The sequence below is a fragment of the Colias philodice genome, chromosome 9, assembly GCF_061535455.1.
Source record: "Colias philodice isolate Cphi_HAF_F1 chromosome 9, ilColPhil1 Martin Lab GWU primary, whole genome shotgun sequence".
Lineage (NCBI taxonomy): Eukaryota > Metazoa > Arthropoda > Insecta > Lepidoptera > Pieridae > Colias > Colias philodice.
This window is the reverse complement of record NC_143094.1, coordinates 1,957,501-1,970,000: the sequence shown is the minus strand read 5'-3', so window position 1 is coordinate 1,970,000 and position 12,500 is coordinate 1,957,501. Positions and strand designations below refer to the sequence as shown.

The following is a 12,500-nucleotide window of genomic DNA, read 5'->3' as shown; positions in this document are numbered from 1 at the left end:
AGATTCGCTCCGTCGCTACGGGCCTGGCACCCTCTACGGGAAAACGGCCCCGTTCAAGACGAACTTGGACAGGTGCGAAACCTACGAGAAAGCGGAACCTCCCAAACACCACATCTCCCGCGACCGTTACGACCGCGGGATTCAGTGCTGGGCTATTCCCTGTTCGCTCGCCGCTACTAAGGGAATCCTGGTTAGTTTCTTTTCCTCCGCTTACTAATATGCTTAAATTCGGCGGGTGATCCTCCCTGATCTGAGGCCAACGATAAAAAGTGGGAGGCAGACGCGATATCCGTCAGCGCTACTACGACGCTACACGGACGTCGAGTCCGCCTACGCTTCACTTTCATATTTTATCATAATACACATCATATTATTATGACAAAAATAATATATTATACACAATAACACGCACTACGAGCGCTTTGAATGCGGCTCGGCTTACATGCGAAACAGTTCACGACACATTCTACACGAGACATATCATACGAGCGTCGCGCGAGAAGCGTCCACAACGGTTTCACACCGAGTCGCGCACACGTAGAACATGATACAGGTAAAATTTTCAAACGGATAGCGTGCACACAATGCGCTCGCTAAACCGTCACATGCTCACACACGCGTGAAAACACGCGTGTGAACAGTGTGGATTGTTGTTTTTATACAGCCGGCCCTCAGACAGGAGTGGTCCTGGATATTTCTCCACGGACCGCAATGTGCGTTCGAAATGTCGATGTTCAAATGTGTCCTGCAGTTCACACTATGACGCGCAGTTAACTGCGTTCTTCATCGACCCGCGAGCCAAGTGATCCACCGTTCAGGGTAATAGTTTATTATAATGTTTTCGTTTCATAATCAAAGTGTTGTGCGCGTTCTTTTATGTAACGTTTGCGTGTGTGTACATAGGTTAAAATATGTACCGCGCGCTTTCGCGAATCACTCGAACACGTCATACACTGACATGTTAGAGGTATTCGTTTTTTTTTTTTTAACGGATGCAGTCACATTCACGCGTCCCACGACACTTGTTCGTACTATACACAAACACACACGAGGCGCGTATGCGAGTAGTGCGAGAGTGCGCAGTGCGTCGTTACGTTAATGATCCTTCCGCAGGTTCCCCTACGGAAACCTTGTTACGACTTTTACTTCCTCTAAATGATCAAGTTTGGTCAACTTCCCAGCAACGCCGACGGCCGTGAAGCCACCGCGTGTCGGTCCGAAGACCTCACTAAATCATTCAATCGGTAGTAGCGACGGGCGGTGTGTACAAAGGGCAGGGACGTAATCAACGCGAGCTTATGACTCGCGCTTACTAGGAATTCCTCGTTTATGGGGGATAATTGCAAACCCCAATCCCCAGCACGAAGGAGTTTCAACGGGTTGCCCGGGCCTCTAGGCCAGGGAGAACATGTTGATTCCTTCAGTGTAGCGCGCGTGCGGCCCAGGACATCTAAGGGCATCACAGACCTGTTATTGCTCAATCTCGTGCGGCTCAAAGCCGCCGGTCCCTCTAAGAAGAATTTTAATACGCCGCCAGTGAGTTGCGCGACCCGAGAGCCGCGCACACCTAAATGACGACGCCTATTTAGCAGGCTAGAGTCTCGTTCGTTACCGGAATTAACCAGACAAATCGCTCCACCAACTAAGAACGGCCATGCACCACCACCCACCGAATCAAGAAAGAGCTATTAATCTGTCAATCCTTCCGGTGTCCGGGCCTGGTGAGATTTCCCGTGTTGAGTCAAATTAAGCCGCAGGCTCCACTCCTGGTGGTGCCCTTCCGTCAATTCCTTTAAGTTTCAGCTTTGCAACCATACTCCCCCCGGAGTCCAAAATCTTTGGTTTCCCGGAAGCTGCCCGCCGAGCCATTGTAGTAACGTCGGCGGATCGCTAGATGACATATTTACGGTTAGAACTAGGGCGGTATCTAATCGCCTTCGAACCTCTAACTTTCGTTCTTGATTGATGAAAACACCTTTGGCAAATGCTTTCGCTGATGTTCGTCTTGCGACGATCCAAGAATTTCACCTCTAACGTCGCAATACGAATGCCCCCAGTTATCCCTATTAATCATTACCTCGGAGTTCTGAAAACCAACAAAATAGAACCGAGATCATATTCTATTATTCCATGCACGAAATATTCAAGCGGCATTTTGAGCCCGCTTTGAGCACTCTAATTTGTTCAAAGTAAAATTGTCGGCCCACCTCGACACTCACTGAAGAGCACCGCGATAGGATTTTGATATTGAACCGGCTTTTAACGACCGGCTCACCGACGATATGCTCCGCAAACGTGTCAGTATCACCGCGGATGCGGTGCACCGACAGCGCGGCGCACAAATGCAACTACGAGCTTTTTAACCGCAACAATTTTAGTATACGCTATTGGAGCTGGAATTACCGCGGCTGCTGGCACCAGACTTGCCCTCCAATTGTTCCTCGTTAAAATATTTAAAGTGTACTCATTCCGATTACGAGGCCTCGTAAGAGTCCCGTATCGTTATTTTTCGTCACTACCTCCCCGTGCCGGGAGTGGGTAATTTGCGCGCCTGCTGCCTTCCTTGGATGTGGTAGCCGTTTCTCAGGCTCCCTCTCCGGAATCGAACCCTGATTCCCCGTTACCCGTGACAACCATGGTAGTCGCAGAAACTACCATCGAAAGTTGATAAGGCAGACATTTGAAAGATGCGTCGCCGGTACTGGACCATGCGATCGGCAAAAGTTATCCAGATTCATCAAAATTAACGACTTCAGACGCCAGGCCCTCCGTCGATTGGTTTTGATCTAATAAAAGCACTCATTCCATCACTGGTCAGAGTTCTGATTGCATGTATTAGCTCTAGAATTACCACAGTTATCCAAGTAACTGAGTAAGATCTAAGGAACCAAAACTGATATATTGAGCCATTCGCGGTATCGCCTTAATACGGCTTGCACTGAGACATGCATGGCTTAATCTTTGAGACAAGCATATAACTACTGGCAGGATCAACCAGGGAGCTAACTAAAGCTTCCGCTAGAGCCTCAAACGTAACACGACGATGCCGCCGCGACGTTTGCTTCTCTATATACATAATATGCGCGCGGCGTGTTTAAATAGCATGATATGCAACGGCGGCGACCGTCACACGCACACTATTCACACACGCGCGCGCGCGCAAGCGTGGATAAATCTGAACACAGTCCAGTTTAATCGTTGAAAGTATCATCTTAACGAGACACCCCTTAACAATTCCCATTCGCATCAAGCGAAGGAAAAATTTTAATATCGGTCAACTTTTATGACGCAAACGATCAATCTACGCACGGAGAGTGGAAGGATCGAAAATTGCGACCAAGTTTTGGAATATACGTGTTTCACACACACACACGTATAAACATCTGATAAAAGCCCATTGGTACATCACAAACGTGTGCGATGTGAGCATTAAAAATTTTCATACTGCCGTTCAATAGTCGTAGTATATTTTTCACGGTCTGCGCTCCGAGAGTGTATCAAGATGCGTAATATTTATTACACTACACATATAAAATACAATCTACGAAACTGACAATCTATCAAACCGTCGGCAGACGCAATGTTACTACAGCTACTACTACTACACTATCTACTAACCATAAAATACTAAAGATTAAAAACTGTATCGCGCCGTTTGCACAACGCTTTTACAATATCATCTTTGGTCTTTTATTATTTTATAGATCTAACACACTACTCTACAACTCTGTCAGACTCACCACCAAACACCAACCCCACATCAACGCCACACCGACACGCGAACTGCGGCAACGAGGAGAGCGCAGAGCACACGGGCGACGCGGTACAACAGCGACGAAATAATGATACATACACATACGTACACAATCTCTCGCTGCGCACGCGCATCGCCCCCCGTCTTCGCTAGCCTCGCGCACCGATTGTCTCGCATCCCGTCAAAGAAGTTTCTGCTTGTTTAATTTTTCACGTATCACGCACGGCATATGTACATACATACATACATACATACATACATACATACATACATACGCCGCGAGCGACTGACGCGCCTCGTGTTTTCAAGGTCAAGTCAAAAAACTTTGCACGCGTGCAGTTACGGCGTGCAGTCGTCAAAAATAATTCATGATTATAAATTTCGTGGTCCATATTAAATAAATTATAAACAACAACAACAACTTGCGTAAATATCATAACATATTTTTTGGTATAAATTTCATGTATAAAATGTATGTAGCCGTTTTCCTAACAAAAATGTTATTAATATATTAATTAATATTTTATTCAATAAATAGGTTAAAATGAGTGTAACATTCATTAAGAAGAAAATAATCAAATACCATGATCTGGTTCATGACAATACGGAGAGAGATTCGATTCCGAAGCGTGGATATTATTCGGAATTGGTTTCGAACATGATGAAAGAGGATCCTTCTAAAGAAGTGTATGCAAAAAAACGCGTGAAGCTTATGTTACAGGTACTTTTATATTTATATTAATTACTAACGGTACATAATATTTACGAGCCTATTCAATCTTTCAATTATTATTTCGGTGTTAGATAGCCCATTTATCGAGGAATTATTATTATTACGAAGCGCAGCTAGTTAAGTGATATGTGACAGAATACAGTAGATTCACATGCACTCCAATTATATCATTCATCATTAAAATTGATTTACAGGCAAAAACAGATAAACTAGCGCCAATGTTGGTTTCACTGCCGAAGCCGCAGAAGCCCAAACTGCTTAGCTGCACCACCACCACAGGAAGATGGACTACATATAGAGAAGATGAGAGCATTGTAATATGTTGTATTTATTTATATTATTACTGTTCTTTAGTTGTTAGTGTGCTTTGTTTACCGTTTTTACCTTTTATTTATTCCGTCTTTGCATAGTAAATAACCTTTTACCTTTAAAGTTTGATAGATTGTTATGTATGTGCATTGATTTGTCATCTTACGTGACATTAAAGTCAGTTCGTTAACAGCCGTCTAGCGTTTCATTCGTGTCCTTCCGCATATCTATCAGTGGCGACGAGATACCCGCGATATAAAAAAATAAAATAAAAATGTCGTTTTCGAATATGAGCATTTTATCCAATTTCGATCACAGTCTGCAAACGTGGAAGACTTTCAAAAGCAGGATAGCTCAATGGTTCATCGCGAACGACATAGATGCGGTGAAAGACCCCTTGGGAGTGAAAAGACGAGCGTTCTTACTCAGTGCATTGTCAGATAGTACCTACAAGTTGGCATCTGACCTTGCGTTGCCGAAAGAATTGCAAGAGGTGCCATATGAAGACATTCTACGCCTTTTAGATGCACATTTTACGCCGAAACAAGTTGGTTTTGGTGAACGGCATAAATTCTATTCGGCAGAACAGCTACCTACGGAATCGACGCAACAATGGGCGGCGAGACTTCGCGGCCTCACAGCGTACTGTAATTTCAGTAATGTAGAAGAGGTGTTGCGCGATCGATTTATAATGGGAATGTTGCCGGGACCCGAGAAAGAGAAGCTGTACGTGCAGGACCTGGCAGAGCTGACATTAGCCAGAGCGGTGGAGCTGGTCGAGAATCTACGCAGCGCGCGCGCGGCCGCCATTGCGGCTTCGCCAAATACATCCGACGCTTTGTTTAAAATCGCGAATAAAGTGCCACATAACAAGAACAATAGTGAGAATAAAGAAAAGTGTTCAGTGTGCGGCTATAAAAATCATAAGTCGTCAGAGTGTCGTTTCGCGAGTTTTAGTTGTAAGAGATGTCATAAAAAGGGTCACTTGCGTCGAATGTGCAAAGCAGTCAAATGTGTAAATACGGATGCGACCGGTGAGAGCGATGACGATGGTGAGTTATATCTTATTCGATCAATTAAAGGGGAGCCGTTAGTGGAAACAGTATGTGTAAACGGGGTAAAAATTCCCTTTGAAGTGGATAGTGGTTCGGCCGTTACTGTCATATCTAATAGAACATATTCAATGTATTTTCCGAATGTACCATTATCGAACACTAATAAAAAACTCGTCAGTTACACGGGGGAGGTCATTGCATGCATAGGCTGTGCACCTATGACGGTCGAATGGAAGGGACGTACGAATAAACTACAAGTGTATGTTGTTCGTCACGGCGGACCGCCCCTCCTCGGTCGAGATTTTATAGCGAAATTCGAGTTACAACTATCACCGGTATTTAATTGTAAAGTTGCAAGTGATATACATTCATTACATTTACGTTATCCAGATATATTTTCTAATAAATTAGGCGAATTTAATAGGCATAAAGTTTCATTACATTTGAAACTAGACGCAAAACCCTTATATTTCAAAGCACGTCCCATGCCGTTCGCGTTGCGCGATAAAGTAGACCAGGAAATAAACAGGCTTCTAGATTTAGGAATACTCAAACCCGTATCACACTCAGAGTACGCGTCGCCGATCGTTCCTGTGTTAAAACGCGACGGATCGGTTCGATTGTGTGTTGATTACTCAGTTAGTCTAAATAAACAATTAGTTGTTGACAAATATCCATTACCGACTATAAAAGAATTATTCTCGAAGCTTCACGGAGGTCAACAGTTTTCCAAATTAGACTTATCGATGGCTTATAACCAATTCATTCTAGATGATCAGTCACAAAAGTACACTTGCATCAATACCCATCGCGGCCTTTTTGTATTTACAAGGCTAGTTTTCGGGTTAGCGAGCGCGCCTGCTATTTTTCAACGCGCAATGGACGAGTTACTTTCTGGTATCGACGGCGTACTGTGTTTATTAGATGATGTCTGTATCACGGGCCGCAACCGTGCTGAACATCTCGAAAGGCTACACACGGTATTACAACGCTTACAAGCAGCCGGGCTCGTTTTACAGCGGGAGAAATGTGAATATTTTAAGGATGAGATTAACTACTTAGGATATATTATTAATAAGGATGGATTGAAAAAAAATCCGGATAAAGTTAAAGCTATATTGGAAGCCCCCATTCCAGCTAATTTAAATCAGTTACAATCATTTTTGGGGTTAATTAATTATTATAGATGTTTTATACCGGATGCTTCGACTATATTATGTCCCCTATATGAATTATTAAAAAAAGGTATTAAGTGGCATTGGTCAGACCTAGAAAATAAAGCGTTTATCCAAATAAAGGAAATATTAGCTTCCGATCAAGTGTTAGCACACTACAACGCAGAAGCAAAAATTATTTTAACGGTGGACGCATCACCAAGTGGTTTAGGGGCAATTTTATCCCAAATAGCGGGTGATGGGCAAGAAAGACCAGTTGCTTTTGCGTCTCGTACCTTAAATAGCGCAGAAAAGCATTACTCGCAAATACAAAAAGAAGCTACCGCTATTATTTTTGGTGTGCGGCGATTTCATCAATACTTGTACGGTCGTACTTCACCGTTTATTTTACGAACTGATCATAAGCCTCTTCTATCAATATTCGGTCCATATAAGGGCATTCCGGAAGTATCGGCAAATAGGTTACAACGATATGCGTTATTTTTAAGTAGCTACAATTACGAGATTGAATATGTAAAGAGTAAAGATAATACAGCTGATTATCTATCGCGGGCGAGCCTACCGCTCGCGCCAGCGGACGGGGGGAAAGCGCGCGGGGAGGCAGACACCTGCGACCGCGCAGCGTATATTCGATTTGTTTTTGAGGGCGCGTTACCGATCACTATGTGCGAGTTGCGAGAAGCAACTATTAAAGATCCGATACTGAATCGAGTTATTACTTATGTATTAAACGGCTGGCCTAGAAAGGTAAGCGATGTTTTAATTCAACCATATTTTGCGTGTAGGTTGCAGTTATCATATGAAAATGAGTGTCTTATGCGCGGGCACAAGATAGTTATACCTAGTTCCTTGCGTAATCAGGTTTTAAAGGAATTGCATACGTCCCATTTGGGTATAGTTAAAACTAAGGCGGAAGCCCGGGCGAGATTTTGGTTTCCTGGCATAGACGAAACGCTTGAAAAAATGATAAGTACGTGTGATGTTTGTAATCAATTAAGGTCATCACCACCAAAGGCGCCTATTGTTCCGTGGCCCGCCGCACCGCACCCATTCTATAGAATACATCTGGATTTCCTTGGGCCTCTAAATGGTCGAATGTACTTGGTCATAGTGGATGCTTATAGTAAATGGGTCGAAGTTTATGATATGAGTAGTTGTAACTCGAGCGCCGTAACGGATAAAATGTATGAATTTATATCTCGTTTTGGGCTACCTAATACGATAGTGTCTGATAATGGTACAGCGTTCACGTCAACAGAATTTAGATATTTTTGTCAGTTAAACGGTATCAATCAGTTAACGTCACCGTCTTACCACCCGGCTAGTAACGGCCAAGCCGAAATATACGTTAAAATTGTAAAAAAAGGCATTAAATCTAGTATTTTGAGTAATAAAAACATGAAAGATAGTAGATTAAATTTACTCAAATATTTATTCGATTACCGTAACTCTGTGCATTCGATAACAAATGTTTCTCCGGCTGAGTTAGTGTTTGGGCGCAAGCTGAGGTGCCGTTTTGATATAATGAATCATACTCGTTTTCCGCTTTCATCGACCGCATCCGCTAATAGTAATGTAACATATTTTAATCAGTGTTCACAAACTAAAAATGTACATAAAAGAGATGTAGTATTTATGCCTGGACAATACGTTTTATATAAAAAACATTTTAATAAGAAAGACTATAAATGGTATAAAGGTACTATTATAAGGAAAATGGGGAAAATGTTATACTGTATTAAAGATTTTGTAACAAATTCGATAGTTAAAAAACACAAGAATCAAATAATTCTATACAAAGGCGATATTTTAGATAAGCAACCTTGGGACTTAGAAAATTCTAACGTATCGGGCACATTATCATCGCATTCTCCGACGCCTTCAACGTCCGCGACACGAGAAGCGTCCGTGCCGAGAGCAGAGGCGGATGAGAGAGGGGACGACAGGGTGACAGATTCACCTGTAAACAGCGGCTCGCCCCAACCGGCCACTGACGGACAGCAGCGCTCGCCGCCGCGGCCGTCGTGGGTGACGACGACGCGAGGCGTGCGGCGCCCGCCCGAGACCGATGTGGAAGACGAGTGCTTCCACGACGCGGAAGCGAGCCAGCAGCAGCGCGATGAAGTCCAGCCGTACCAATCGGCCCCTAACGCGCGTGAGAAGCGCAACCGTCCCAAGGTTGACTTCAAAAAGTATTTTTAATTATGTTTCACTATGGGGGAGGGACTGTTATGTATGTGCATTGATTTGTCATCTTACGTGACATTAAAGTCAGTTCGTTAACAGCCGTCTAGCGTTTCATTCGTGTCCTTCCGCATATCTATCAGTAATCGAGCAAAAAACTAAGTATTTCTTATATTTAACTTTTATAAAAGGTAGTTCAATCTTTAACGTAAAATTAATTTTCATTATTTTAAGACGGCCGTATTTAATAATCCTGTAATAATTAATAAAAATAGTAGGATCCAACTTCTAAAGCTCGCCGCAATTAAAAGGAAAAACTTTTAACTTAATTATAATATGAAGGAGTTGTATCAATTATTATTATTAGTCTCGATAGAGCGGTAACTCTCGTTAATTTTAAATGGACTGGATTTGGTTAAATAACAAGTTTTTTTATATCAAGGCTTAATAAATAAAAACTTTAGAATATTCATTGTTATATTCTAAAAAAGTAGTGGCTAGATTTTAAGGATTTGTGTTTTATGCTGGTTCAGTAGATTTTCTTTATCTGGAGAAGGTTACGCACAAAACATAACTTACCGTAGCGTATTGAATTAGGGTTTATTACTTTAACAAAAAGTAAAACTTATATTGTATAAGAACGTTCACACAGTAATTGTGAAGTTTAGTACATAGATTATCTAACATTAAATATTACCTTACATTAAATAGAAATAGAAATAGAAAAATTCTTTATTGAAAAAGTTTTAAAATAATAAATATGGGTACTTAAATTAAAGTTAAAATTTGGGTAAATTAAAGCCTGTGTTAGTTCAAAACTGTGTTACAGGCTTTAGAATCCCCTCACAATTTTAGTAGATTGGTTGCCTTTTTCAACTTAAGTAATTTTACAATTTCAACAAAAAAGATTGCATGCATGTGTGTGTGTGTGTGTGTGTGTTTATTACGTGTGTATAATTAAATAATAAAAATAAATTAATAGTTTCTATTAAATATATGAACGTAATAAATTCTCTTACCTACTTATTTAACATTGCTTATTTTAAAGATAAATAAACAGATTTATTTATTAAAATTACTCATGACGTTATTAGAATGAAAATGTTTTTTCCCCAGCAATTCCCGTTCTAGACGTTTGTACCAAAGTTGCAGTTTCTAAGCATAGTGCTTCCGAAGGAGTTACCAAGGCTGGTCAAAATTGAACGGCTTAGGAGAAAATTCCTTGCTGCTAATATAAAGGTAATGGTAATGATTACATGTTCACAATTTGTGTCGTCTATTAACTAAAATATTTTATCACAATTATTCATAGAAATCAAAATATTTGTTATGATAGAATGTAGAGCCTAGAGGATTATTATAAACTAGCTGTTCCCCGCGATTTCACCCGCATTGCTCTGCTCCTGTTGGTCTTAGCGTGATGATATATAGCCTACTAGCTTTCCGCCCGCGGCTTCGCCCGCGTTTTCAAAGAAAAACCCGTTCCCGTAGGATTTCCGGGATAAAACCTATCCTATGTCCTTTCTCGGGTATCAGAATATCTCTATACCAAATTTCATGCAAATTGGTTCAGTAGTTAAGGCGTGATTGAGTAACAGACAGACAGACAGAGTTACTTTCGCATTTATAATATTAGTATGGATATAGCCTTCCTCGATAAATGGGCTATCTAACACCGAAAGAATTTTTCAAATTGGACCAGTAGTTCCCGAGATTAGCGCGTTCAAACAAACAAACAAACTGATACACAAAAAGCTATAAGAAGCTGAATCAACACAACGACAACAACAAAAGAGGGCGTTAATTTTTGATAGACATAAATTTGAACCTCAATGTAATAATAGTTAGGTTTATGTGTGACGATTTAATATTTAGGTTTGTGTTTAGGTAAGGTTAGGTTAGGTTAGGTTAGGTTAGGTTAGGTTAGGTTAGGTTAGGTAAGGTTAGGTTAGGTTAGCCTAACCTAACCTAACCTAACCTATCCTTTTCCATCTTATAGAAATTTTTCCTGACGTATAGAAATTTTCCTGGCTTATATAAATTTTCCTGGCTTATATAAATTTTCCTGACGTATAGAAATTTCCTGGCGTATGGAAATTTTCCGGACTTAGAAAAATTTTCACAACCTAACCTAACCTAACCTAACCTAACCTAACCTATCCTTTTCCACCTTATAGAAATTTTTCCTGACGTATAGAAATTTTCCTGGCTTATATAAATTTTCCTGACGTATAGAAATTTTCCTGGCGTATGGAAATTTTCCGGACTTAGAAAAATTTTCCTAACCTAACCTAACCTAACCTAACTTAACCTAACCTAACCTAACCTATCCTTTTCCATCTTATAGAAATTTTTCCTGACGTATAGAAATTTTCCTGGCTTATATAAATTTTCCTGGCTTATATAAATTTTCCTGACGTATAGAAATTTCCTGGCGTATGGAAATTTTCCGGACTTAGAAAAATATTCCTAACCTAACCTAACCTAACCTAACCTAACCTAACCTATCCTTTTCCACCTTATAGAAATTTTTCCTGACGTATAGAAATTTTCCTGGCTTATATAAATTTTCCTGACGTATAGAAATTTTCCTGGCGTATGGAAATTTTCCGGACTTAGAAAAATTTTCCTAACCTAACCTAACCTAACCTAACTTAACCTAACCTAACCTATCCTTTTCCATCTTATAGAAATTTTTCCTGACGTATAGAAATTTTCCTGGCTTATAGAAATTTTCCTGGCTTATATAAATTTTCCTGGCTTATATAAATTTTCCTGACGTATAGAAATTTCCTGGCGTATGGAAATTTTCCGGACTTAGAAAAATATTCCTAACCTAACCTAACCTAACCTAACCTATCCTTTTCCACCTTATAGAAATTTTTCCTGACGTATAGAAATTTTCCTGGCGTATGGAAATTTTCCGGACTTAGAAAAATTTTCCTAACCTAACCTAACCTATCCTTTTCCACCTTATAGAAATTTTTCCTGACGTATAGCAATTTTCCTGGCGTATGGAAATTTTCCGGACTTAGAAAAATTTTCCTAACCTTACCTAACCCAACCTAACCTAACCTAACCTAACCTATCCTTTTCCACCTTATAGAAATTTTTCCTGACGTATAGAAATTTTCCTGGCTTATATAAATTTTCATGACGTATAGAAATTTTCCTGGCGTATGGAAATTTTCCGGACTGAGAAAATAAACTTATAGAAATTTTTGCTGACGTATAGAAATTTTCCTGGCGTATGGAAATTTTCCGGACTTAGAAAAATTTTCCTAACCTAA

At 40.6% G+C, this 12,500-nt stretch overlaps 3 non-coding genes across 3 annotated transcripts in view; all 3 read right to left on the bottom strand.

Moving 5' to 3' along the window:
* LOC149485648 (large subunit ribosomal RNA) overlaps positions 1–259 on the bottom strand; it is a 4,012-nt gene extending 3,753 nt beyond the window's left edge. The window contains exon 1 of the ribosomal RNA XR_016316122.1: positions 1–259. This exon is cut by the window's left edge and continues 3,753 nt beyond it. This is a non-coding gene — a ribosomal RNA (large subunit ribosomal RNA).
* A 406-nt stretch (positions 260–665) lies between these two features.
* LOC149485647 (5.8S ribosomal RNA) lies at positions 666–822 on the bottom strand. Its single transcript, XR_016316126.1, has one exon. It is a non-coding gene; the product is annotated as a 5.8S ribosomal RNA (ribosomal RNA).
* A 274-nt stretch (positions 823–1,096) lies between these two features.
* On the bottom strand, positions 1,097–3,001 carry LOC149485646 (small subunit ribosomal RNA). Its single transcript, XR_016316116.1, has one exon. It is a non-coding gene; the product is annotated as a small subunit ribosomal RNA (ribosomal RNA).
* Positions 3,002–12,500: the final 9,499 nt, after the last annotated feature.